This window comes from Argopecten irradians, chromosome 2, assembly GCF_041381155.1.
Source record: "Argopecten irradians isolate NY chromosome 2, Ai_NY, whole genome shotgun sequence".
NCBI classification, from domain to species: domain Eukaryota; kingdom Metazoa; phylum Mollusca; class Bivalvia; order Pectinida; family Pectinidae; genus Argopecten; species Argopecten irradians.
Genome location: NC_091135.1, coordinates 20,078,660 through 20,105,286, shown reverse-complemented (window position 1 = coordinate 20,105,286; position 26,627 = coordinate 20,078,660). Strand labels below are relative to the sequence as shown.

Below are 26,627 nucleotides of genomic sequence, written 5' to 3'. Positions count from 1 at the left end.
TCGAGTGCTTTTCAGAGAAAGTGGTCAAAATGTTTTCACCTAATGGTTAGGCACCTCGAAGGGATGCTTCAAAGTGCAATCACAATAAAATGTCAGTAGAGAATTATGTATTTGGTATTTATCCTGACAAGTGTTTTAAAAGTCAATAGCACAGATAAAGGCAGTATGTGCTGGTAAAATATTTACTGATCATCATCTTCATTGTGTGTAAATCTAAACACTCTGAAATATGCAGTTGTATAAAAAATCAAAAAAAAAAAGAAAGAAAATTCCTCATTGATGAAAAACCAATTTATTTCTCAGATAAACCCCATAAAAAGCTATAAATATATCATTAGATTGGAATAAACACCAAAATCTATACACACAATGACTGAAATTCTGGGTTGTATTTATTTTGTGACACAAGATTCCTGTGAAACCCTATTCTGAAAAGATTGATTGCTGTAATTTAAAGCCAAATGTCTTCACATTTAAAGAGCCCATAGATATCAATACAACTCTGTGTTGTTTAAGTGAAATCAATACCAACATTAGAATCAATTTCATAGTGAACAAAATCTTCAGACAGCCAGTATGTTATTTGAATACATTTCAAAACTTAAATTTGAGTTTTGACTTAAGGAGGTATGATACATATATCTCGTTCATAACAAAAGTATATAGTCTTAGTTGGAAAAGCCTATTTCATTTCAGTAATACGTTACCATAACTTTAGTATGCAAATACGCTACCTACACCCATCTTTGTAGCCCCAACAAACATAAGATTTGAGAATCCCGTCTCCCTACCGTACCTCATCTCGTACTCGACGAGAGTACCGCCCCAGCATAGAGTTGTTTCCCGTCTCCCTTCCGTTCTTTTCCTTTAAGGTCGCTAGCAGCAGCTCGGACCGCAATAGCAATTGCATTGTGTCATAATTCGTTTCGAACTTGTTAGCCATCATTCCATCATTATTAGACTAGTTTTAAGTACAACATTTTGTCCAAACACATTCATGTTGTGTGTATTTACTATCTTCATAGCTGTGCCCTTGATTGTTGTGTTTTCATTTTGTACTGTCCATTACGATTTTTTTTGTGCGTTTTATTATTCGCGCCCGTCCCGTTTTTTGACTGTTCAGCAGATGCTTGCCCGCCTCGGTATTTCCCAGTGGCGATCAGACATTAACTGGTGACAGACACGCTGTTCCTCCGATATTTTGATTACGGGTTTGTGTTTTGTTCGGCGCATTTCTGTCAGCTGAGGTGAGCTCTCCGTTTAGCCGTTGGTTTAATATGTAAGGCTTTGTGGTCAACCTAAAACACTGTGTTATTAACGGTATTAAATGCGTTGAGTTGCTTATTATTTTAAATACTAACTTTTGACAGTAATTTTCCTTATGCCTTGTATACGTAAATGTGTCGACTTGTACATGCCTGGTAATTCCGTTCCCCTCGCTCGTACTCCTAACGATAGTCCGCGTCATAGGGTCCTTGCTAATGGGTTTTCTCCATTTACAATGAGAGAGAAGCGTTGTGATCGCCACATGATGCATAGTCTCCCTAATGTCTCCCTTCACTTTTACATGAGTCCTCCCACCTTGTTGAACCCTTTTGATCGTCAGTTGGTAGAGGCTCTTGGCCAGGCTCTGCATTACAACACGCAGAGCAGGCGATCATTTTCATCAGTTCGACCCTGTGATAATAGATGGATTCGTCCCTCATTCTTACGGTAGGAGGAAGGTGAAGGGCAGGCATATCCATATTACTGTTTTCTGTTCGCTCGTCTCTGGTAGTTCCTAGTCTCTAAACCGGTTCTATCGACAGAGATCAGTGGGTGTGGTCCCTTCCTGTCCAGGATGTTCCTGGAGTGAGGGGAGAGTGGCAAAGGGCAAGCACTAGATCCTCTTGACGTTTTACTCATCTCAGGCCTATCTAGGGGTCGAATTGGCTGGTAATTGTTTCGTAAGCTTACCAAGCTTGCCATCTCGGGTATGGACTACCAGCCGCCCGCCTGTGTACTCCTGTCAGATGACGAACAGCTCCTTCGGCATTCCAAGGAGGAGTTGCTTATGGGGGCGTCACTTGATGCCCAGGACCTAATCGTGCACGAAGTTTTGTGGGTTTTTTATTCAGGACGTACAAGACATTAGTTCCCTATTCTGGTTTGCGTCCGTTTCCAACTGGGGATTAGAGATGCGCAGTCTCTCTAATCCCCCGCGCATCCAATTTCAGGGTTCTCAACTACTTTCCGGCTCGAGACAGGAATCCTCCATTACACTGGACCCCCGCTCCCCCGGCGGTCCTATTAGGCGTTCCGCTTCCAGATTGTGCGTGGCTCCGGTTTTCCCAAGGCGTCAATCCTCAGCAGGTCCTGGTTTGTTGGTCTAGAGTGTTCTCGTCCTAAAGAAAATAGAACAAAAAATAAAATAAAAAAAAAATTCCCCGATTTTTTTTTTTTTTTTTTTCCGGTCCCTCTCCCCTTTTTCTCCCCTGGCTTAGTAAATCAATACGTGTGCATGTCGCGCAAAACCACCCATTGGGTCCGCCCACAAGGAAACGAACTCAGCCTGGTCGTCTTGTTTTTGGGTTCTATCATCATTCACAGCAGCGATCCGGTCAGTTATGGGCCTAGCCCATAGACATGTCCCGCGGTTCTTCCACTATGGAGCGGAGAGGTGGTCACCCAACCTCGTCCTTTATGTGCTCAGGTTGGCCAGCCCCAGTCTCAGAATGGGATCAGGGGCCAGTTTGGTCTCCGTTCTGGTGGTATCCAGCTCCCTACCCAACCCACGGGACCTTTTCCGTACTCTTTCAAGGGAATACGATTTTAAACCCATGTGCTATTTCCTCTCTTGGAACCCTTTATGTGGGGGATTTTGGGGTCTCAGTCCCATCGCGGGAAGGTCCTGTCAGCGTTTCAGGCAAGTACATTATGCACACTTCGACCACCATACCTACTTGTCTTGCTGTCTGAAGTTTCCGATTCCTAGAAAGGTCTGCGCGCGTACCTATAGTGACTATCTGCTTCCTCGTCAGTCGGCTACGGTCGACCTTTGTGTTCACCGAGTCCATGGGTCGATGCTGTCGAAAGACCGTATAGGTCGATAAGCGCCTCATCATCTTCAGAGGTTAGGAAGTTGTCGGACACCTTAAAAACAGTCGACAGAGTATGGAGGCCTGCTTATTAGGGAATTCCAACTATTGCATGTATGTGCCATGTAGGTGTGTTGCTATGACAACATCTGATCTGTCATGAGCAAGGGTAGACATTTAAAGTTTGAAAAAAGGAGGGCTCAAGAAAAATCAGTCATCTCGGAGGTATATCTACAAGTGGCATGGTCAGTTTGATAAGAATTTAAAAGTCCTAGATAATATGAGTGGCCAGAATAGTTGTGTGGTCATGCAGACCAAGTTTATAATGACCTATAGTCCTGTGAAGGTTATGTAGCCTGTCACCATGTCTTCAAACAGCAGTTCACAGAAAAGTTAGAATTTACTGGTGACAATGCTGATGAAAAATGTTATGGTGTTATTCCTGGTACTATGAAAAGTAGAATTAAGTTCTGCGTATACTCATGTCAAATTGAACGAACTAAATGAATAACTGCTTAATTGATTTACATTGTAATTTCAAAAATCGACTTCTTAAAAAAAACTTTAAAAGACGAAGATCTTTCATTGAATGTATCAGATTCAAAATATTTCCTTTAACATACCAAGTTTAAATGTCCAAATTTAAGGTGAATTCCCTCTCTTCAAACCTACACAATAACACAACAATAACCCAATGGGTTGTGAATGAAATAAAATTGTATCAAATTTCACAGTAGTAATTGGAATGATTTTTGTTTTAATCAATAGATTTTTTATTTTGGAGAACTTATGAAAAACGATATATTTTAATTCTCATTGATAATAACCAATTTAAGAACCCGTATACTATTACATACAGTGAAGTCGATAGTATTTTTAGGTTGTAGTGAATTGTGTATCTCCTAGACCGGACTTTAATGCCCGACTGTGTTCAGTAGTACTGAAGGTTTATGGCAGGCTCACGTAGACCCACTTTTTTTTTATTTCTTTTTAATCTACATGGCCAGCACAGAATTATTGATTTACTTACAGGTGCCAGCTATCATATGACATACACTCCTCCAAAATAATACAATCCTAGTCCTGATCAGTAAAACGTTTTATTGGTGAATAATATTTTGGTAACTTTCATAAGCTGTTAAATTGTCGTTCCAGGATGTAGTATTTTAGTCTGGTTGCTATTGGTGATATCTTCAATTGGACAGTCAAAACTGACTTGACACTAAACCACTTATCAATTGATGCATTACTTAAATATTAAACCATTATATGGCTATACATTTTTAAACAGTTTAAATGTCTTATCAAGGAATGAAAACCCTTCAAAATGTACCTCTCTCTCACTACAGTTTTATATATCCCAAGTCAGTGAAAAAAAAAGAAGGAAAAAATCAAATATTTCCATGCGCTGACCTAGATTGGACAGCTAGCACAGCTGATGACAATTGTAGGCTTAAGATAATGTTAGGACAACTTTGACCATATCCTGAGGATGTTTTCAGGCCCTTTCCTATACAATCAGGTAAAAGTGCTAAAAAGATATTTATTTAATGAAACTATCTCCGGGTAACAGCCCTTGACAGAAACATGTGTGAGAGGTAGTGTCATTCGCCTGGCGATCTGGTTACCCTAGACAACCTGCATTCCTTGTGTGTCGTTACACTGCCCCACCCCAATCAAAGGTATTTCAACCCCTCTTCATATAAAATGTAGCTTGGACACCGCACCAATGGTATAGTAACTGTCACAATGTTGCCCCACCCCATAGGTACAGGTGTTTCACCTCATCCCTTTATATATGATAATGTCTCGATCGACACAGTCACCATCGCAATGAAGGCATTTCAAACACCCTTAAATATGATAATATGGTTGATTCTGATTCTTCTTCGCCTTTAAAAAAAAAGACTGAAGGACATATCGAGGTCAAAATATTTTTACAAAATAAATAAATGTTTATCCTCGTGATTTATCTCAACAAAACTGAGACAAAATCAGGGAATAAAACTGATACTTTTGTTAGTGTCTCAAAAGGTTTCATTTTTTGGATGTAAATGCAATGAAATAGAAATTATCCGATTATCTGACAAATGTGACAGTTACAATTCTTACCCTCTAGCTGGCACACAGTCTATCAGGTCCACTGTATGATATATTATTTTTATATATTTAGGTTTCTAAGTGTAATATTTATATTCAGCAATCCCTTTTCTGGTGAATACTCGAAAATACAGTTTCCTGAATCTGGCTCAATGCTTTTCTGTTGACCAAATAGTTACGGAGCTTACCAGGAGGAGAGGAACAGCCGTCTGTGGAGCTTGCTGGTTTTGGTACATCACTATGGCAACAATAAATTAAAAACGCTACTTCTAGTGACCGATAATACATCCAATGCTTTGCCTTAGTTGGAGATCTTCTGACCATAACAGGACCACCTTATCAATGTCCAGCCTATTACTACACATGTTTGACTTATACCAATAAAACATGAATGCTGAACTTGTGACCCTTGACCTCTGCCGGAGTTCTCACAAAATGCTATCTGTTTAATTAGCTGATAATATAGGAGATAGGGGAGTTAACTCTACACTGGCGAATGGTGAAATTTTAAACTTATCATTAAGGCATTGGTTAATCTTTTGGAGTACCATTGAAAAAGCCCTTGATAAATCGAGAGACTATAACGGGATAATTTGTTAATCTTTACTTATGGAAACAAACATCTTATGTAGAATTATCATCTTTGTTTATAAACAAATATCAGCTTACATCTAATCTGGAGTCACAGTAGAAGGCAGTCTTATAAATGTTGTAAGAATAGTTTTTTTCTATTTTCCAACATTATAAATCTTTGATGTATTATCCTTAAGGAATATTTCACAAGCTAAAAATTGTAATCTTTAATTCTAATATACTACAGCTATATCAGAAATAGAACTTTCAATTCAGAAATACAACCTCAGCTTTATCAAACAAATTCAATAACACCCATTATTCAGCTTTTTGATGACAATCTCTTTCTCATACATTTGAAAGAAAAATGCATATTTACTTATATCACTTCAAACCCAAGTGTTCATATTTCTTATGATATGATTCCATAATACATGTCTATGTGTACGATAAGTTGGTTTACAGACATGTAAATATCTGTTCATTTATCAATTTCTGTTTGGTATTTCATTTGTTTCAAACAAAAAAAAATTTCCACAAGCAACTCGGTATTCCATTGAAATAAATCATATTGCATGCTGGGAAATGTCACATGATATCAGAAGTTGCATGCTGGGAATATTCCTGTGAACACTAGGCAGACAGGTTCTACAGTATCTGGATTGGGTTTGCTGTCTACATTAAATGTTGTATCTGACAGGAGACAAGATAAAACAGTTGTGCTCAATATTCATTTTTTCTTAAGTCTCTGACTAAAAGTTTAAATAAATGACTATAAACTGAACTTCAAAATGAGTGTCATAATCTGATGTTCAATTTTCTCCACCAGTTTAGCTATTTGTTTTTGTTGTTCCACAAAGCAATATTGCACTCATTCTCAAGAAAAGTTTACTAACAAAGTAGAACCAGATTATTTTTCATTTGAAATCATATCTTTCCAAGCACTTTACTCACATGATCATGTCGCATAAATTTCCATATCAGTGAGGAAAATGAATCAACATATACTGGAGCATGAAAATTTCTCACATTAACTTCTGAAAGAGCTCTTTGTCAACAAAGATAGTTTATATGAAAAATGAATATATATTAAAATTGTTTTCTTTACAGGAATTCAAGAGGCACTTAAGCTGGTGAAAGGATGTATAAGTAGAATATTGTATTTTTTAAATGGGCTGTTTTTTTGCTTGTTATGATAATGAATCGTTATCAGCATGATGACAAGACAACCTGATACACAAACGACCGACATTACAGATGAAATCTGCTTAAAATTCATCAGCATGTCCACTAGGTAGAAAGCTCAGCGTGAAATTTCCCTACGTCCTGATCACATTCTGACATCCAGGTATACAAGCAGGCTTCTGTGGGCCTATTGTAGCATCCATACTTTCACAATGGACAGATCACTTACACATGTCAAGCAGAACTAAATCCCTTATCCGTTTCTATCTGTTTATATGAAAACTCCTAACAATTGTTGATGTATTTTGACCTTAATTCCCTGTGTTTGAGTACTTGCTACTTTTTTGCGTGTCTGTTGTGAGGTTTTGTCCAGGTATTTAGGTTTTGTTTGAGGTTTTAATTACAGGTGTTACTTTTTAGGTCAGCTGAGCATCCTGTGGAGACTATTTATAGTATTATTCAACATACATTTATGTTGTACAGGTATTCCTCGTTAAGGTATGTTGTTGCTCAGGTGTTACAGAATAACACCTGGCCATACCTGTACAGGTAACCACTTAATGATATAAGTTCTCTCCCTCCCTAAAGTGTATGCTTGTGGAGGATTTACATACCAAGGGGATACACACTTGAAATCTCAATGTCCTCCTGATATCTCTAACAATGAAGGTAGACCCCCTACACGGAAAGCTATGTTATGTAGGTATCACAGCTTTAATCTGGGAGCTGTCAGTGACAGGTAAACACCCCAAATCTGGGATTTCATACAATTTACAACAGACTGTGCTTGTTTCTACAATAAAATTGTAGAATATTGATCACTCTTTCACTCAACAAACATTTAAGGTAAAATTTTGCTAGATTCAAATCAAACCCTTGGAATTCATTGTTGGAGTGGAATTTCTAATTCTAGACTTCTGATTTTAGTCTGATATTTTCAGAACTAAAACCAATGTTATCTACAATGAGTTTAACATGAGAATGTTATAAGGAATGGTAAATACAGTATCTCTGCTGGAGACCTCCGACGGTAAATCTTCTCTCACAGCAGACATGTACATGCAGGGATTCAATCACACCTACAAAATCACGATTTATTTACAAAATACAAACATCAACTGTAATTTATAAATATTGGTTGGTGATTTAGCTGACATTTCCTCATATCTGTCCTGTCTAGAATTAAGAAGCATTTAGATATATTTTTTGGTCTGCTTTATGTACAGGTTTTTTTACCTACACCGATTTCTACTTAACATATACAAGTACAAATCTTAACTCCCAAATATATATTATTGCCACAGGAACTTCACACCTTACTTTATTGCTAGCATTAAAAAATTTTAAAGAGAAATTAGGTAAGCTTTAAGCTTGTTTCTAGTTGGTATTGTATCTCATTAGTAATTATCGAGACAAATAAAAAAAACTGTTCTTAACTTAAAGATAACATTCTATCCACTAACTACTTTATATTATCTGATTGGCCAAAACATCCTTCATAATTAAATGTCACTAATATGTCTTTGGTCTTAAGGATCAGGAAATAATGTTAATTAAGCCTGAAGTAATTAGCCAATCATAGATGGTGTTATAAAAGTTACATCATCTTTAATTGGCTAATCTAATTTGATCAGATGATCCTGGAGTCCTTGGGTGATAAAGTTGGTATAAATATTTGGGTCATACTGACCGGAATGTGTCAAGTGCCTATGAATCCAACTCAGGTTTTAACTGGTGACAAAGCTGGAGGCTGTCAGGACAAATCACACAAATTTTTTTTTTCTACAATGCTATATTGTAAGATGATGAATAGTGAGCCCGTTCTCTCTCTGTCCAGTACGACTCTAACGGTCCCTAATATATTCATCTGAGTCAAGCCAAGGATGTGGCTTCTGCTACAATGAATTTATCTTTTTCATATTTAAACATTAACTTATGTCAAGGAAAACATGAGTAGATAAATAATGAATGGTAATAATATCTCATTTGCACCTAGAAAAGAATCTTTGTTATTCTAAGTACTCGCAGTCGGCTCATAAAACACCTGTTTATATTTATCATCCTTACAAGGACGTGACAAATCTCCTGGTGAAATAGATGCATGAGATTCAGGTAATTTGACTAACTTAAAACACGGAGATCCTGCTTAGGTTTAGGCAATAAGATTTATACATAGAAATACCAGAAATATTGTTGTCAAATTCATACATTTATTTCATCCCTACCTTGTCGAGTGCTTTTCAGAGAAAGTGGTCAAAATGTTTTCACCTAATGGTTAGGCACCTCGAAGGGATGCTTCAAAGTGCAATCACAATAAAATGTCAGTAGAGAATTATGTATTTGGTATTTATCCTGACAAGTGTTTAAAAGTCAATAGCACAGATAAAGGCAGTATGTGCTGGTAAAATATTTACTGATCATCATCTTCATTGTGTGTAAATCTAAACACTCTGAAATATGCAGTTGTATAAAAAATTTTAAAAAAAAAGAAAGAAACTTCCTCATTGATGAAAAACCAATTTATTTCTCAGATAAACCCCATAAAAAGCTATAAATATATCATTAGATTGGAATAAACACCAAAATCTATACACACAATGACTGAAATCTGGGTTGTATTTATTTTGTGACACAAGATTCCTGTGAAACCCTATTCTGAAAAGATTGATTGCTGTAATTTAAAGCCAAATGTCTTCACATTTAAAGAGCCCATAGATATCAATACAACTCTGTGTTGTTTAAGTGAAATCAATACCAACATTAGAATCAATTTCATAGTGAACAAAATCTTCAGACTGCCAGTATGTTATTTGAATACATTTCTCAACTTAAATTTGAGTTTTGACTTAAGGAGGTATGATACATATATCTCGTTCATAACAAAAGTATATAGTCTTAGTTGGAAAAGCCTATTTAAACTCAATGAGAATCATCAATTAATTAATGCTTATATTATCTCTTTTCAATCCATCTGAATTTCAAAATATTCCAAGACCAGAATACCATTTGGGTTAATGTTTTTCAAAAAGAAGGATACTCATCCAGTATACAAGGTTGAATATTTACTAATTCTGTTTTTCACTTTCTATCAAAAATGTCTGATCCACAAGTCGATCATTTTAAGGTTTGTAAAAATGGTGTAAAGGAAAAGATCATGACTATAATAATCAAGATTGAGTTTCACAATGTGTCTCTATGATACCTATGTTAAATGTTTAATCTAGGGGGGAGATAATCTTAAATCTAAATATCAGCTTAGAAATTCATATAAAAACTAAACCTTTGGGTCTGTCTACTTATATAAAAAAAAAAAAGGAAACAGAAGATAATCTAGAATTAAATATTCTATAAGAGAAATTCTTATAACTAAACAGCTATTATATCCTTATGAATGAATCTAACTAAACAACCATTTTTTTTTCTTCGAATCCTACCTAATTTAAAGGTGGTCAGAGCCTTGCAGTGTCCACCCTGAGAAGGCCTGGAGGTATTTTGATAATTTTCATTCCATAAGCTTTACCACTTAACCCAATCTCAGAGTTTATTTAATACACAAAGAAGGAATGTCTATCTAGCAGATCTATTGTATTTACTGTTGTTTGCTGGGGGGCAGCAAGACCTGTCCTTACCTGATACAAACAGAATGGTGTTAATACACCTCCCTGTATTACTCCCTATACAGAATGCTTAACATTCCTTTCCAAAAAGAAAACATTTTGAACTTGATATCAACTTTTTTTGCCAATAGTACAACTTTTTTGAACAATAAAACAAACAGCTACAATTATCTATTCTCCTTGTCATTTCACACCTAAGTCAATCTGATAATCTGTAACATTACCAAGAAATGATGATAATTATGTTACCTATTAGCAGTACAAGATTTCTAAAAGAATAGGATTTATAGAAATGATCTTATGAAAATTGGTATACAAATTAATGCTGTATATATTTTGTGAATTCTTCTACCTGGATTAATTTCAGGTTTAATTATTCCATAAAAGCATCCTTAGGGGAGGTGATTACAACTTTCTCCAATGGAAATCACACCAATTTTATCTAACCTAGTACTGACCAATCTATTACAGGGTTTCCATTAAAATCATTATTTGTTTTACACATTCAGATCACACTTAATGCGATATGAGATTGACTTGTTTTTTTTATTTTGATGAGAAGGAATATGCTTTGATAATGTCAGGGGTTCTTTGTCATTTATGCAGGACCACCTGCTGGTAAAAGGTATAGATACCAATAACAATGTGATGTAGATGTATCTTGTCTGTATAAACAACAACAAAAATATGGCCTCAGATTACTAAATTCTGAGTGAAATATGATGGTGAAAAACCAGAAAAATACCGACATGAAGTGAGACTTTCCAAACACACAAATAAATAAAGTTTATATAAAAACTTGATACATGATTGTATGGTAACAAGTGAGGACACTGGGATATCTGATGTATATGGGCGGGACATTCATCATCCTCATCATATTATATCATACTTCTATAAATAGATGGAAATTGTATATAGAGAATTTTTAATGTAATTTGAACTGAAAATGAATCAGAATCTGTTATCTGATCTAATGATAAGTATACAAGGCGCATCTGTGACAGACCTCGTTACATATCTCATAAACTAGTGTTTCACCGCCTGAATCATCCATATCCTGGGGACAGCCAACGCATGGGACATTCACTTGTACAGCATTCAACTGACACAATACATCATGGATTTTATTTATTTCAGTAACTGGAAAATTCTATCACTTTAGGCATATTCATGCAAATATCTCCGTAATTTTAACATTTAATTACGAAACCACATCCAGTTTCATTGATATATTTTCCAATAGTGTAATCTGATTTTTAAAAACATCAAAATATGATTTAAATAATGCAAGGCTTATTATAGAATATTGTGTTTTTAGAACAACACATCTGCTGGAATTATGTATAACACTACAGAAAGAAGAGTCCCATCGGGCCTGATTGAGCCATTCACAGATATCACATTTAGGTTGTCTCTGTAGTTTATATCTACTGGTTTTCAACAAAGGCAGGAAATATCACAACCTCCCCATCCTACAGAAAGTCACCATGGTAACTATGCATCCTCCAATTTCCATCCCCTCCCCCTCCCCAGTGACAGCTTTCTTCCTTCCAACTAATTATATAAATTTAAATTCATTATAAACAAATCTAAAACAAACACATATTTAAATCTTTTTGATGATTTTCACGATAGAAATAAAATCAAATTTACACACTATACAATCAGTTATCGATTCAACAGAAAAATAAAATCAAAGAAAATCTAATCAGAGTAGTTCCCCTTTAGAGTTGAAGGACAAGCCCAGAGAGGGAAATGGCTAAGTGCTTTAGGTGGTGCGATAAAATGACATTTCCTGTGCATCAAGAGTTTGGTCTGAAGAGCTTTGGACACACTAATTTGACAGGATCAAATTATGTCACTAAATGGGTGTCCTTGTAACATGTACATATCTGTATAAACATATGTTTACCAAGTCTGATACGAGATCAACAGTTACCTCCCCTGGGGATTTTGGATATGATTTTGATTACGATTTTATCCCTCCTGTGTGCTGAAGGAGCTTCACATCTATACCAATCGGTGGCTTACCCAGACAGTAAGCCCCAGTCCATATTTGGAAGGCAATATAAAAATCCAACAACAAATTTTGAAATGAAAAAAAAAAGTTCAGCAGCACAATCTACAAAACAAACATTTTTTGTCAAATAATCAAATACATCAATTATGCAACTTTCTATTTTTCTTATTCTTTCCTAAAATCCCATTTAACTATAATTACAAAGCAAAAATAAGCATAATAAGCAATTTGTCTTGCATACATAAACAAGGTAAAATTTTCCTATCACAGTCACATAAAAAATTAGGACATGCTCAAAACACAAATATCTATAATGTTGCTGAGGTCTGGTGACAGTTTACGAATACACAAGACAATCAATAAGATCAATATCGAGAGAACGTTTTAAGGATCAAGGTTTCGAGGTCAGAGGTGATCTTAGTGGCAGGTTAACACTGGTATCTCTGTCCCCAAATCTATACCGATCTCTCTCCTTTTTCCGATCTCTCTCTCTTCCACTAACTTCCTCCGATCTCTCCTCCACTAACTTCCTAATACTACCAGCTCCATATAGTGATATCATATCCTATAACTATGATGTAAAATTTTGTTAGGAGTGATTTTGATAACAATGTTGTTAATACTAGAGACTTTCTCAAAAATTCCTTAGATAAAACGTTCATAGTGTTTGATGTCAGAGATTTTCTCAGTTTTTTCTCTGATAAATGTTTATATAACTTTTGACGTCAGTGATTTTACTTATAGTACTTTTGATAACGTGATTCCTGATGTCGGGGATTTTCTCAAAGGGTATTATTGATTACGTGCTAGTAAACATATTACCAATGATATGATTGGTGACTGCATGCCAATCTGTGGGTATATGCCGTCACGTAGAACCAACGAAATTGAGGTTTGATTATTTAAAACGCTCTATAGTAATTTGGGTAGATTTCATTTGATTGTTTCTGTCACATGATTAATGACAAAAAAGCATGGAAAAATTTCAGTCAGTAATTTAGTGTTAGCTTACAAATGCATCTTATCTTCTTAGAAAAAATTGATTATTTTTAATAGAAAAGATGACAAGGCTTTCACAAATGTTTCCAGGAAAGAAGGCCACCAATCCATGTCATAAAGAGTTAAGATCACATGAGAATAAACACAGAAAGTCATTCAAAACAGATGATGGCGTACACCCGATTCAGCAAGGAGGCCATTACTGATAGACTACAGCAGGGCATCCTACACTACAGTAAATTGTTTCCACGGTTGAAGCATTTAACATAGGATTGCTTGTTTGATAGAAGGCTTATGGTATTCGTGAAATTGGTCCCTCATAAATGACTGATCCTATCTCCAACATTAAGATATATGTCTGTTTCATAGTCCACTGTATTGTTCAGACTGGGATCAATATTAGGTATAGATATTGTCTGAGGTTTGTTTTAGAGTAATATCAGAGGACCAAGTTGCTTTTTGTCTATTTATTGTTGTTTTTAAGACAGCGTGGCTAGAATAGCACACCATGTTTATCTGTTCATGATATTCCAATACCAACATCATTAATTCTTGGTGCACAATTTTGACGGGCTGCAGGCGAGAGATAATATTTGTAAAGAGAATGAGAGGACTTTGACGAGAATCGATGGAGCGTTATGTCACACCTTCTAACCACCAGTATTTACCCAATAACAGTTACACCACCTACTAATCAGTGTATTCCAGTTACTGGCATGACAAATAGAGATTTGGTCTCCATCCATCTATAACCAGTTTGGCCTTACCCTAGCACACTTAGTCACTGCTTTCACTACACAAATAGGGAGAAGTGAAAGCATATCGTACCAGAAAAATAACCATCAGCGGTTCTGACCAGCAAATACCCCTACCTTCATCTCAGAAACAACCCATATCCATGTTGCTTCCCCTGTCCTTTTTCTCCTTCCCTTCCTAACAGAACCAACCTACTTCTCGGTCTTTCTCTAAACCTCTCTAAACCGTCCTTTCTTCCTCTTTGTCCTTTCTGCCATCCTCCCTTACCTCCCTTTCTTCCACTTCCCTATTTTGCCCTTCTTACCTCACTGCTTTGCCTTCCTTACCTCCCTTCCTTCCACCTCCGTGTTTTGCCCTTCTTACCTCCCTGATTTCCCCTCCTCACCTCCCTTCCTTCCACCTCCCTGTTTTGCCCTCCTTATCTCCCTGATTTCCCCTCCTACCTCACTTCATTCCACTTCCCTATTTTGCCCTTCTTACCTCACTCCATTCCACTTCCCTATTTTGCCTTCCTTAACTCCCTTCCTTCCACCTCCCTGTTTTGCCCTTCTTACCTCCCTGATTTCCCCTTCTTACCTCCCTGATTTCCCCTCCTCACCTCCCTTCCTTCCACCTCCCTGGTTTGCCCTCCTTATCTCCCTGATTTCCCCTCCTTACCTCCCTTCCTTCCACTTCCCTATTTTGCCCTTCTTACCTCACTTCTTTGCCTTCCTTACCTCCCTTCCTTCCACTTCCCTATTTTGCCCTTCTTACCTCAATTCTTTGCCTTCCTTACCTCCCTTTCTTCCACCTCCCTGGTTTGCCCACCTTACCTCCCTGATTTTCCCTCCTTACCGCCATTCCTTCCACCAAACCTCCCTGCTTTACCTCTCTTTGCTTTCCTCTTCCTACCTTCCTTATCTCTTCCTCTCCTTGACCCTCAGTCCCCTCCCCTCTCCATCTGTAATATCGATCTCCTCACCCCTGTGACACCTCAGGTGTAAGCTAATACCTGCTTCTGTATAATCCCATTAACGGTCTGTCAATCATAAATATCATATTTCCTACTCAATATAAATCTATATGGCTTAAAACTGCAACTCTGTCACCTCAGTAATTACACTCTGCTGAAATTTATCATGGCTGATACTTCGTCACCAAAATCTGAATTTACTTTACAAAGGATGGTAAAATGTTTCTTTCCCTCAATATTGAATCTAGGGGTTATTAGTGAAAGGGAAAATTGGTGCTAAAAAGGGCTCAGGAATATCTACAGCCACAAAGCTATAACTGGAAGTTAATCTAAGTTTAAGCTCTATGTTTGTTTTTGTTGTTGTTTTTCATATCAAATTTGTAATTGGCAAAGACAGAATATGTTTTGTTTAAGTAGTGTAATTTCAGCGTAGTTCAATGAGATCGTCTTCAGAGATGGTCTATAGAGATGGTCTGTAGAGATGGTCTATAGAGATGGTCTGTAGAGATGAGATGATCTATAGAGATGGCCTATAGAGATGGTCTGTAGAGATGATCTATAGAGATGGTCTATAGAGATCATCTGTATAGATGATCTATAGAGATGGTCTATAGAGATGGTCTATAGAGATGGTCTGTAGAGATGATCTATAGAGATGGTCTATAGAGATCATCTGTAGAGATGATCTATAGAGATGGTCTATAGAGATGGTCTATAGAGATGGTCTATAGAGATGGTCTATAGAGATGATCTATAGAGATGGTCTATAGAGATCATCTGTATAGATGATCTATAGAGATGGTCTATAGAGGTGGTCTATAGAGATGGTCTATAGAGATGGTCTGTAGAGATGGTCTATAGAGGTGGTCTATAGAAATGGTCTCTAGAGATCTATTTATTGTTTCTCAGTGTCTATTGTGACTATGTAGAATTAATGATTGTTATTGTAGTCTGTGCTAGTATCTGTAGTCACTGTATCAAATGTCTGATAGTCATACCCCTATATAACCAGCAGTTGTTCTTAATTAACATACAAACATACATAACATAGTCCATCCTAATAGAAAGGTCATCTACATAGACAGTGATGGTCATTTCCTGGTCAGAGAGCATAGCTACACAACAAGTGGGGCATGTTATAGGTAAATATCATCAGATGGACCAGAGATTGACCTTGATCTAGGCAAGGATCAACAGGCAGGAATGAAGATGGACAGGGAGAGAGAATGGAGATATATATATATATAAGGATGGACAGAGTGAAGACAAGATGAATGTGTCATGAATAGACAGAGAGAAAAAATCCACTGACATGAATGCAATTCTTTGATAACTCTGAATCTAACAACATGATAGAATTAATCCATTACCTCGATCGACCTTGCAATAATACCTTGAAAAGCATGAATGCAATACCCTGAAAGGCATAGTGCAGTACCTTGAGAGGCATGAATGCATTACCCTGAAAGGCATTAATGCAATACCCTGAAAGACATGAATACAATACTGCAATACCTTGAAAGACATGAATACAATACTGCAATACCTTGAGAGAGGCATGAATGCTGCACTATGAGAGGCATGAATGTAATACCTTGAGGGAGGTATGAATGCAGTACATTGAACGGAATGAATGCAATACCTTGGAAGGATTGAACAGAATGAATGCAATACCTTGGAAGGTATGAATGCAATACATTGAACAGAATGAATGCAACACCTTGGAATGTATGAATGCAATACATTGAACAGAATGAATGCAATACCTTGGAAGGTATGAATGTAATACAGTACATTGAACAGAATGAATGCAATACCTTGGAAGGTATGAATGTAATACTCTGAGTAAAATGAATGCCATACCTGGAAAGACATGAACGCAAATGCATAAATGACAGAATGGAATACCTTGCTGGTCATGGGTGTAAAACCATAATTGTCATTTATGCAATTCATTAATAGTCATGATGTAATATGTGAATAACAAGAGGCCCAGAGGGCCTGTATCGCTCACCTGGTTTTTTGTTAGTAATTATCACAAGACTCAGACAATTAGAAAAATAAGCAAAACTGACTCCCAAAGTTTAATTTTGAATCACAACCATACAATGATGCTATTGATACCATACAAATATGCTATCCAATACATAGGTTCAGAGACAAAGTAATTTATATGAAAATAGTAGCCTAATTGACCTTTTGACCTCGCATCTATTGCCGTCTAAGGCCCCGGGGGTCAGCCCTATCATTTGTACAATTTCAAATCCCAACCCTATAAGGATGCTACCATTGCATTATAAGTGCTCTTCCATTCTTAGTTGCAGAGAAGAAGTCGTTTATATGGAAATAGCTAAATTGACCCCTTTTGACCCCAACCTTCAGGCCCCCGGGGGTCAGCCCCATCATTTGCAAAATTTTGAATTCAAACCCTATAAGGATGTAACCATTGCATTATGAGTGTAATCCCATGTTAAGTTGCAGAGAAAAAGTTATTTATATGGAAATTGACCACTTTTGACCCCGCCCCTCAGGCCCCCGGGGGGTCAGCCCTATCATTTGCACAATTTTGAATTCCCACACTATAAGGATACTACCATTGTATTATGGGTGCTATAACGTGCTTAGTTTCAGAGAAGAAGTCGTTTATATGGAAATAGCCAAATTGGCCCCTTTTGACCCCGCCCCTCAGGCCCCCTGGGGGTCAGCCCCATCATTTGTACAATTTTGAATCCCCATCCTATAAGGATAGCACCCATTGCATTATGGGTGCTATCCCATGCTTGGTTTCAGAGAAGAAGTCGTTTATATGGAAATAGCCAAATTGAACCCTTTTGACCCCGCCCCTCAGGCCCCCGGGGGGTCAGCCACATCATTTGTACAATTTTGAATCCCCAACCTATAAAGATACTACCATTGCATTATGAGTGCTATCTCATGCTTAGTTTCAGAGAAGAAGTCGTTTATATGGAAATAGCCAAATTGACCCCATTTGACCCCGCCCCTCAGGCCCCCGGGGGTCTGCCCCATCATTTGTACAATTTTGAATCCCCACCCTATATAAGGATGCTACCATTGCATTATGGGTGCTATCCCATGCTTGGCTTCAGAGAAGAAGTCGTTTTATATGGAAATAGCCAAATTGAACCCTTTTGACCCCGCCCCTCAGGCCCCCGGGGGGGTCAGCCACATCATTTGTACAATTTTTAATCCCTACCCTATAACGATACTACCATTGCATTATGAGTGCTATCTCATGCTTAGTTTCAGAGAAGAAGTCGTTTATATGGAAATAGCCAAATTGACCCCATTTGACCCCGCCCCTCAGGCCCCCGGGGGTCAGCCCCATCATTTGTACAATTTTGAATCCCCACCCTATAAGGATGCTACCATTGCATTATGGGTGCTATCCCATGCTTGGTTTCAGAGAAGAAGTCGTTTATATGGAAATAGCCAAATGGACCCCATTTGACCCCGCCCCTCAGGCCCCCGGGGGTCAGCCCCATCATTTGTACAATTTTGAATCCCCACCCTATAAGGATGCTACCATTGCATTATGGGTGCTATCCCATGCTTGGTTTCAGAAGAGAAGTCGTTTATATGGAAATAGCCAAATGGACCCCATTTGACCCCGCCCCTCAGGCCCCGGGGGGTCAGCCCCATCATTTGTACAATTTTGAATCCCCACCCTATAAGGATGCTACCATTGCATTATGGGTGCTATCCCATGCTTGGTTTCAGAGAAGAAGTCGTTTATATGGAAATAGCCAAATTGACCCCTTTTGGCCCCGCCCCTCAGGCCCCTGGGGGGTCAGCCCCATCATTTGTACAATTTTCAGTTAGTAGCCCATAAGGATGCTACCAGCCAAATTTTGTTGAAATCCGACCAGCGGTTATGGAGAAGAAGTCGATTGTTGACGGACGACGGACGGACGGACGGACGACGGACGACGGACGACGGACGACAGACGACGGACGCCGGACGCCACGGTATGGCATAAGCTCACCTTGGTCCTTCGGACCAGGTGAGCTAATAAAACAAAACATAAAATGGTCACACAACACCTGTTACCAAGTAAAACAATGGTGTAATACATATATTGAATTGATCCTGAATATTGTACACTAGTTGGTACTTAATATGGGTAGATCTACCGCTGACTGACAGATTCTAGATTTGTTTGTTTTTCATTAATGTCATGCATTATACATTCATATCATAGTAGATAGATTATCATTATAGAGACTGACAATGGACAGCCACGGTAGGAATGTAAATTACAGGATGTACACAGACCCAGCCATGGACCAGGGGAGCGTGCAATCCCCAGGCTTTACACTTTACAATTGTTTTTATTATTACCCTACAAAGGAGACAACTGGTCCATTTGAACATGAAACACATCATCATGTGTTGCCTGGGATCAGAATAGGAAAGGTCAGGTCTATATTCTCTCCATCTATCAGGCCTTGATAGACTGAACAGGACACTAAATATAATCACAAAATGTGGAAACAGCCAACCCCCCAGAGCAAACATCATTCTCGAATCTCTATCTCCGCTGTTATTACTGCATATCAAATACAATGAATTGGCTGTTCCCATTCTATAGTAGACATGTAGGCAGGATCACTGCCATATTGCCTTATTCATTATTTTAGAAGGCTGGCTAACAGAAGTACTAAAAATCAATTATTTCTCTAAAAATGAGTTTTTCCATCAGTTTTTTATGCAAAGTAACATAGAAGATAGCTAAATTCACTAAAACATATACTTTATTTTAGATAATAGCACTTTCAATGATTTAATAGTTTCTTTCACATTCAATCAAATGTTTTAAAGTTGAACATTTTCTAGTAATTTTATTACTTTTTTTTTAACAAATGAATCACCACAAGGGAAGCTCAAAGTGCTGGTCACAAAAACAAAAGGCATAAAGTGGAAGTAGAATATAGATATTTGGATGTGTTGGCATCAACTCTGATATTCGTTTCCCATCACAGAACATACACTGAAGAAAACAAAGGGAGACAACTTCGGTGTCTTGAATCCTGTTTAATCTTGGTCTAAGACAGGGCTAAACTACAGTTGCCTGCCAAGAATTACATCTCCTTGTACACTGCGGACGTCTTACACTTCCTGTTGCATTCTGAGTCGACTTCCTGTTTGTGGTCACTATACCAATTGATTCAGCAATCATATGTTTCCTATCGATAGCACACAGTATTTTACACATTGATTTGTCTGCAATGATGTTTGTCATAAACACACAACAAGTCTGTCCCCATAGGGTCATTAAATGTTAATTGAATATTTGGATATTGCTGTCATGGTAACAGCAGCAGTGAACTGTCAGTCATGCTGCCCCAGACAGTACAACTGAGCAGTAAATGTCTTCAAAAACAGTTGATGGTCAAACTGGCATGACAAAACCAGACAATAAAATTCTGAGTGTAGCAAACCTTTTATACCAGTCTATCTTCCATACAACCATATAGTAGGTTATTTCTGCTGACCAAATTTTTTGTGATTTGAAAATAAATTAGAAAATTAAATTCTTGTGAATTAAAATTTTGCGATTTTGACTTATGTGTATATAATGTATAACTTAACTGGTTCACAGATGAAGAAAAAATTGTGTTCAAGATGATGCCCCGCAAAATATCTCTGCGAATGTAACTGCCTATACTGTATATGCCTTGTTCTTATTGCTCAAACAATTAAAATTCAATATTGTATTTTAAGCTTTTTCAAACTTTACTTTGGGGTAAATTTAATGTGGATACAACCAAAATATTTCATTGAAAATTTTCAGTTTGACACATCGATGATGTAACAATCTGTATGTAAGAGCAGATAACTCTATATGATGAAAAGACAACCTCGTGTCAAACATAAACACTTGTTTGAAGCAATCTGACCCAGTATGCCTATGGGTGTCTTTGTGGATTATCAACATGATCTGATTTAATCTCACCTGATCCACTAAGTGGACTTACAGCGGTACTTACATGGGTACTTACAGGGATTTAGTACAGACTGGACACTGATTGGACAGCTACTTAAGGTTTGAGGCACCCATGGGGATTACACACTTCACAGCTTATCCTGCATTGGGTATCATGGAGGCGACACATTCCTATATTCTACGGATTACAGTGGTATAAAAGGTGGGCCTCTGCTGTTGGCCTAGTGGTTAGGGTGTCTAATATTCTACCACAGCCTAGTAGTTAAGATGTCCAACATTTCACACTAGCCCTTTTACCTTTTACAGCTGTATACCCAAGTCAGGTTAAGATTTTACAGCTAGTCAGCAATTCTAAATCATTAGTGGTTATAGTTTCCAGGTATTAACAATAAACCTTTTATTTCTTCTTAATAACCACCGATCTGAAGCTCCATCAGCAGAACCTGGCATATTTTAAGATTTGATTCTAAAACAGACTTTTTATTGTGAAAATCTTTATGATCCTTCAGTTCCAATATATTAAAATATTTGACAAAAAATGAATTTGATTAGAAAATACTATTTCAGTCAGCTGATAGAAAATTAAATTAAAAACAATATACACTTGGTAATTTGGATTATTACCTGAAGTTTTTGTTAATCAGCTAACAAAATCTAATTATCAAGATTTTTCAATGGTTTTTTAGACAATATATGAAGTGAAAAGCTACACAAACTCCTGGGAATAGATCTCTTATGTCTTAACAGAATTATACAACTGATAATACATTTAACCGATATACACCACTGTCTGCATTATCATGTTGTGCTTAGAAAGATCTTTGTAGAAAAGGTAAGAGAGTTCCAAAAACAAAAAGCTATAATTAACGGGCAGAAAGAGTTTTTACTTGACGTAGTACTTGACGTAGTAATTAAAATAAAGTACTTGACAGAGCCGTGAGGGGCCCCGAAAGGGGAATGGAAATATTCCCACTCAGAAGGGGATGTTACCGTGATAAAAAGCGAGGAAACGTAATTAAAGCGTGATTACGTCCCCTACCTACTTTAAATCCCAGATAGAAGCCTGTGAAATGGACAGCCACCGATACTATCACCAGCATCCATTGCTTTATTTCCATTTAAAAACACAAGATAAGACAAAGGCACTAAAACATCCGCCACATTATGTACCGTGGCAACCATGCTCTATAGCAACACCTAGCGACCAAATCTCTCTTGTAATGGCGATTATAGCATGGCTTACTTCTGAACCAAAAATTAAATCAATGTTTAGCCTTTGATGTTTAAGTGGGAGCTACTTGACCCTTACTTTACAAAAATCTTTTTTCAAACATGGCAGATCGGCCAGTGACATCTAATTTCCCAAAAATACATCACTTGGACCATCTAGACATCCAGTCTCTTTTTTATTATTCAACAAAATCTCATTTAAGTGAAATTTTGGTGTGGCTGTATGCAAACTCTGGTATGGAACATCAAGTTTTAGAAGCTTGGACTGTGTTGATGCCAGTGATACCAGAGATCTTCCTGATTATACAAGTGGCTCCATCTATAATGATCAGTGGAACTTGTCTCCAGGTTTTCTTCCTGATCATATTAGATTCATCTAACATTTTGCTTCCCAATTTCAAAATGATTTTTTAGCCCTGAAATAGATGTTTCTCTGAACAAAAACATGATATAATTTTTTATGGTGTTATCAATTCATAAAACAAATAGTTTTATAATGGAGTATTTTTTTGGTTGGCGTAGTAAATGCAGACAGGGATGGTAGAAGTCTGCTCGAGACAACAAGGAGAGCTGTGTCTGTTTATCTACGATACCTACAATCAATCATTATATAATATTTCCTATAAACAGAAGGCCAAATAAACTTAGACTTAAGACTGAATTACATACAAACGGCAGTAAACAGTTAAGGCCAATTGAGGAGGGCAACCCTCTCATGCAATGTATCTAACATGTCTAAATGAATTTGCTTTCAAACAGAATTAGATTGGAAGGAAGAGCCTACAGCATATGGTACCTATCTTGGCTGATCAGTTCCTATTAGGACCAGAATTGATGCAACATGGTGATTTGTTGATACAAAAAAAAAATACATGTACTACAAGTCTCCCCCTGGGATGCTGCAGTGATTGTTTGTGGGGTTGGGTTAGGGGAAATCCCCCTCCCCGGGGGATGCAGTTATGTTTGGGAGTAGGAAATATTTGGATGAAAGCCTTTGATTTCTGAAGAATTCACTGTAGTATATCAGCATTTCTAGTGAATTCTTCAGCTGGATCAGTTGTGATTATAATCGAGTAGGGCATTGTTGTACAATAAACAGGTGTTGTAGAGGAGTAGGGGTGGTATTGTTACTTATAGTATACTTAGGGGTGGTCAGCACAGGTGTTATACCCAGGTATTACCGCAGTCTGGACATAGGATTACCATGTCTGTGTGGACCACTGACCAATGGTCAAACGGACCACATTACAGCTTTAATTAGGGCTTTCAGTGATCACATGCCCAATATTGGAATCCCATGAATTTTCAGTTTTGTCATCTCTGTGTGAGTAACTTATTACAAATGAGAAGTATTACACAGAATATATCATACTTAAAATGTATTAAGAAATTCAAGGAACCAGCTTTTTTTTCAAAGACTAAATTAGTTTCTTTTGAGACTTACATGGGGAAGAAATGAGCATAATATGCAAAGATGAAATTAATTATTAAGATACCCGGTAAACTGGAATGAGTTAGTACTGAAGGGCCACTAATTGGGAGAACTTATCAGACACTGTGCTACATCTAAATTTTACACATTGTACAGTACCTAACAATGCTGTAACTGAATCCTGTAAACAGATAGTGCTGTAAACGACTGTATCTCCCTTAACTAGAACACCCTGTAAAAATATATCTCAATCCCCTAAAATTCTATACAGGAAATGTTATCATGCTGCTTGACCCCATACATCTCCCAGAGTCAGCACCTGACCTCCAGCTACATCAGGGGGTAGCCATATTTTGTTTGTAAATTGTGCTTGATGCTGGGCGGGAGATGGAACTGGCAAAAATCATCAAGTGTCTCTGGGCTGATTGTCAGAGAGAAGCAGCAGCAGCATGCAGACTCGCAGCAGACAGAATAAGAAGGAGAATAAAAATGATGGACTCACCCCTCTGGTTCAGAAATGTCTAAATGTTATAAAAATGTGATCAGCCCTTAATGGAATTCCGTCTGTGTGTAGAATTTTGTGGAGGAGGGTAGTTGTAACAGTGTTATAAGCCTGGACATGGGGCACTTGTATGTGTGTGTGTGCATGTGTCATTAATGTAAGATTGAGGGGCACCCTAAGGGGGCACTGTAAATATTAAAAGTCATTTCCTGTTTGTACATTTACAAACATGAAAGACCACTCTGCAGCGTATAACATTATAAAATTGTTTAGGAAATTTTAAATATAACAAATTGAAAATTCTCTATCAATCAACCACACTACATAACAATTCAAATGTCTAGTATAGAAAATGGAGCAAACTGATATGTTCAGAAATAGAATAAATAAATAATAATAAAACCACTTGTAATAATAGTAATAATTCACTAAAAATGAAGCAAACTGTTACATTCTGAATTTGACTAAATGAAAAGAGATTAAAACATTGATACTAATAGTACTATCCATGTGTAGTGATTTTTTTAAACAATTTAAATCTGTTAAAATAAGGTATCCCTACTTAACTACATACTATATGATCAGCGATTAATTATCTAATTATCTATACACACATGTTATGACCTAGATATGCCATTAACTGGTGAATGTAGCTATAAAATGCCACAGACACAATACAATCATGTTATAACCTCCCTTCACAATTTCAACTTTAATTGATATTGTCCTGCTACCACAAAATTCAGTCATTTGTGAAACGATCTGGATTTTTATCAATTGTTCTATTTTTACACTGTTGGATAATTTATATGGCTTGATCTGGCATTCAGTGATAAATATCTAACATGCTAGTAAGATAACTATTCTTTACATTTTCAACACGTTTGGTCACCTTAATCTATACACATTATGTAAAGGTATTGTTAGCTTAACTAACAATTGTTTTGAAAACATTCTCAAGAAAAACATTTTGATTATTTTTTTTTTTGAAAATAATAACACAATTTTTTTTTATATTCACAATATTAAAAAATGTCACAAATATCAGCAGTGATCTAACTGTAGCAATATTGTGAACAAGTTTACAATTATTTTCTTTAGTAATTTCTTGTAAGGTGACCTAGTATCGTATTGGTAAGGGATGGCTATTTATTAGAGCTATGAGCAGTTGGTGTGTACTTTACTGTGTGTGCTTCATTTGGTGCTAACACTATAGATTATCTCCCCTATCTAAATCTGATTCCTCCAGGTTTAGTAAGTCAAAGATTATCTGTTTATATAAATCGGAAATGACAAATCGTACAATGTCATGAAAACCCAACCAATGATAAGGTCAAATGCCCAGTATGAATCTACCAGTCTAATATAGCTATGAATATTCATAGGAATAATTAGTAATTCATTGCTATAAAAAGATTTGAATATATCGGTCACTGTATATGTGTAATGTGCCACAGCTGGATATTATGTCATACATTAAGCTTTTTTATGATGTTTTATGTCCTTTATTTAAAAGCAAGGGAACTTCAGGAGGTGCCAGAAATTGATATGTTGTTAAGGTAAACCGGAGTACCTGGAAAAAAGCCATCAACATACATCCTGTACCTGGTAACTGCCCCATGTGAACCTTGACAATACAACCCAGGAGTGAACGGAGCTCGATTAAGACATCTTTAAAATCTCTACAGATTTATCAATTATCATAAAATACTAAGGGAAAGCATCAAATGTGTAACAGATTTAATCAGCGAGGTCCATAACCATTTTTCCTGTTAGGATTAGTTATAAATGTAAAACTGTAATTAGTTTTGCTGGGAGAAAGTCGATAGTTGTTGGCGACAAGAACCCTATGTTAAAGCCATTTGAGAACTCCTTCAGGATTCTTCACTTTAATTAAACCAACAATACAAGATTTGAGTATGTAAAACAGCATTTCTCTCAGATAATGATACAGATTAAGTGTCCTGATGTGAAATTAAAAGCCTGTGAAAACACCCAGACCCACTTTATAGGTAAAACTGACAAAGCATTCCAATTCATTCCAATTCAAACTTTACCAAATTCTTGTCAACTGAATTAGACCTAACTTTGAAATGTCACATCAGGGATTAATTAGTTTCTAATCAGACACCAGCTATTTCCTAAATCTGTATGACTTAATTTATATTCACCAGTCTCCCATCACCAAGTAACCATTAAAATAAGAATAGACAAA

The 26,627-nt window shown here is 36.9% G+C and overlaps 1 protein-coding gene across 5 annotated transcripts in view; it reads right to left on the bottom strand.

The window, feature by feature from the left end:
- Window positions 1-26,627, bottom strand: part of LOC138314763 (RNA-binding motif, single-stranded-interacting protein 3-like) — a 209,060-nt gene that overhangs the window by 89,383 nt on the left and 93,050 nt on the right. Inside the window, exon 1 of one of the 5 annotated variants that reach the window (XM_069255278.1) lies at window positions 24,413-24,561. The exons of the other annotated variants lie outside the window; for them this stretch is intronic. The gene's annotated coding sequence lies outside the window, so the exon portion shown is untranslated. Of the gene's footprint in view, window positions 1-24,412; window positions 24,562-26,627 lie in introns of those variants that run through there. 5 annotated transcript variants of the gene reach the window in all.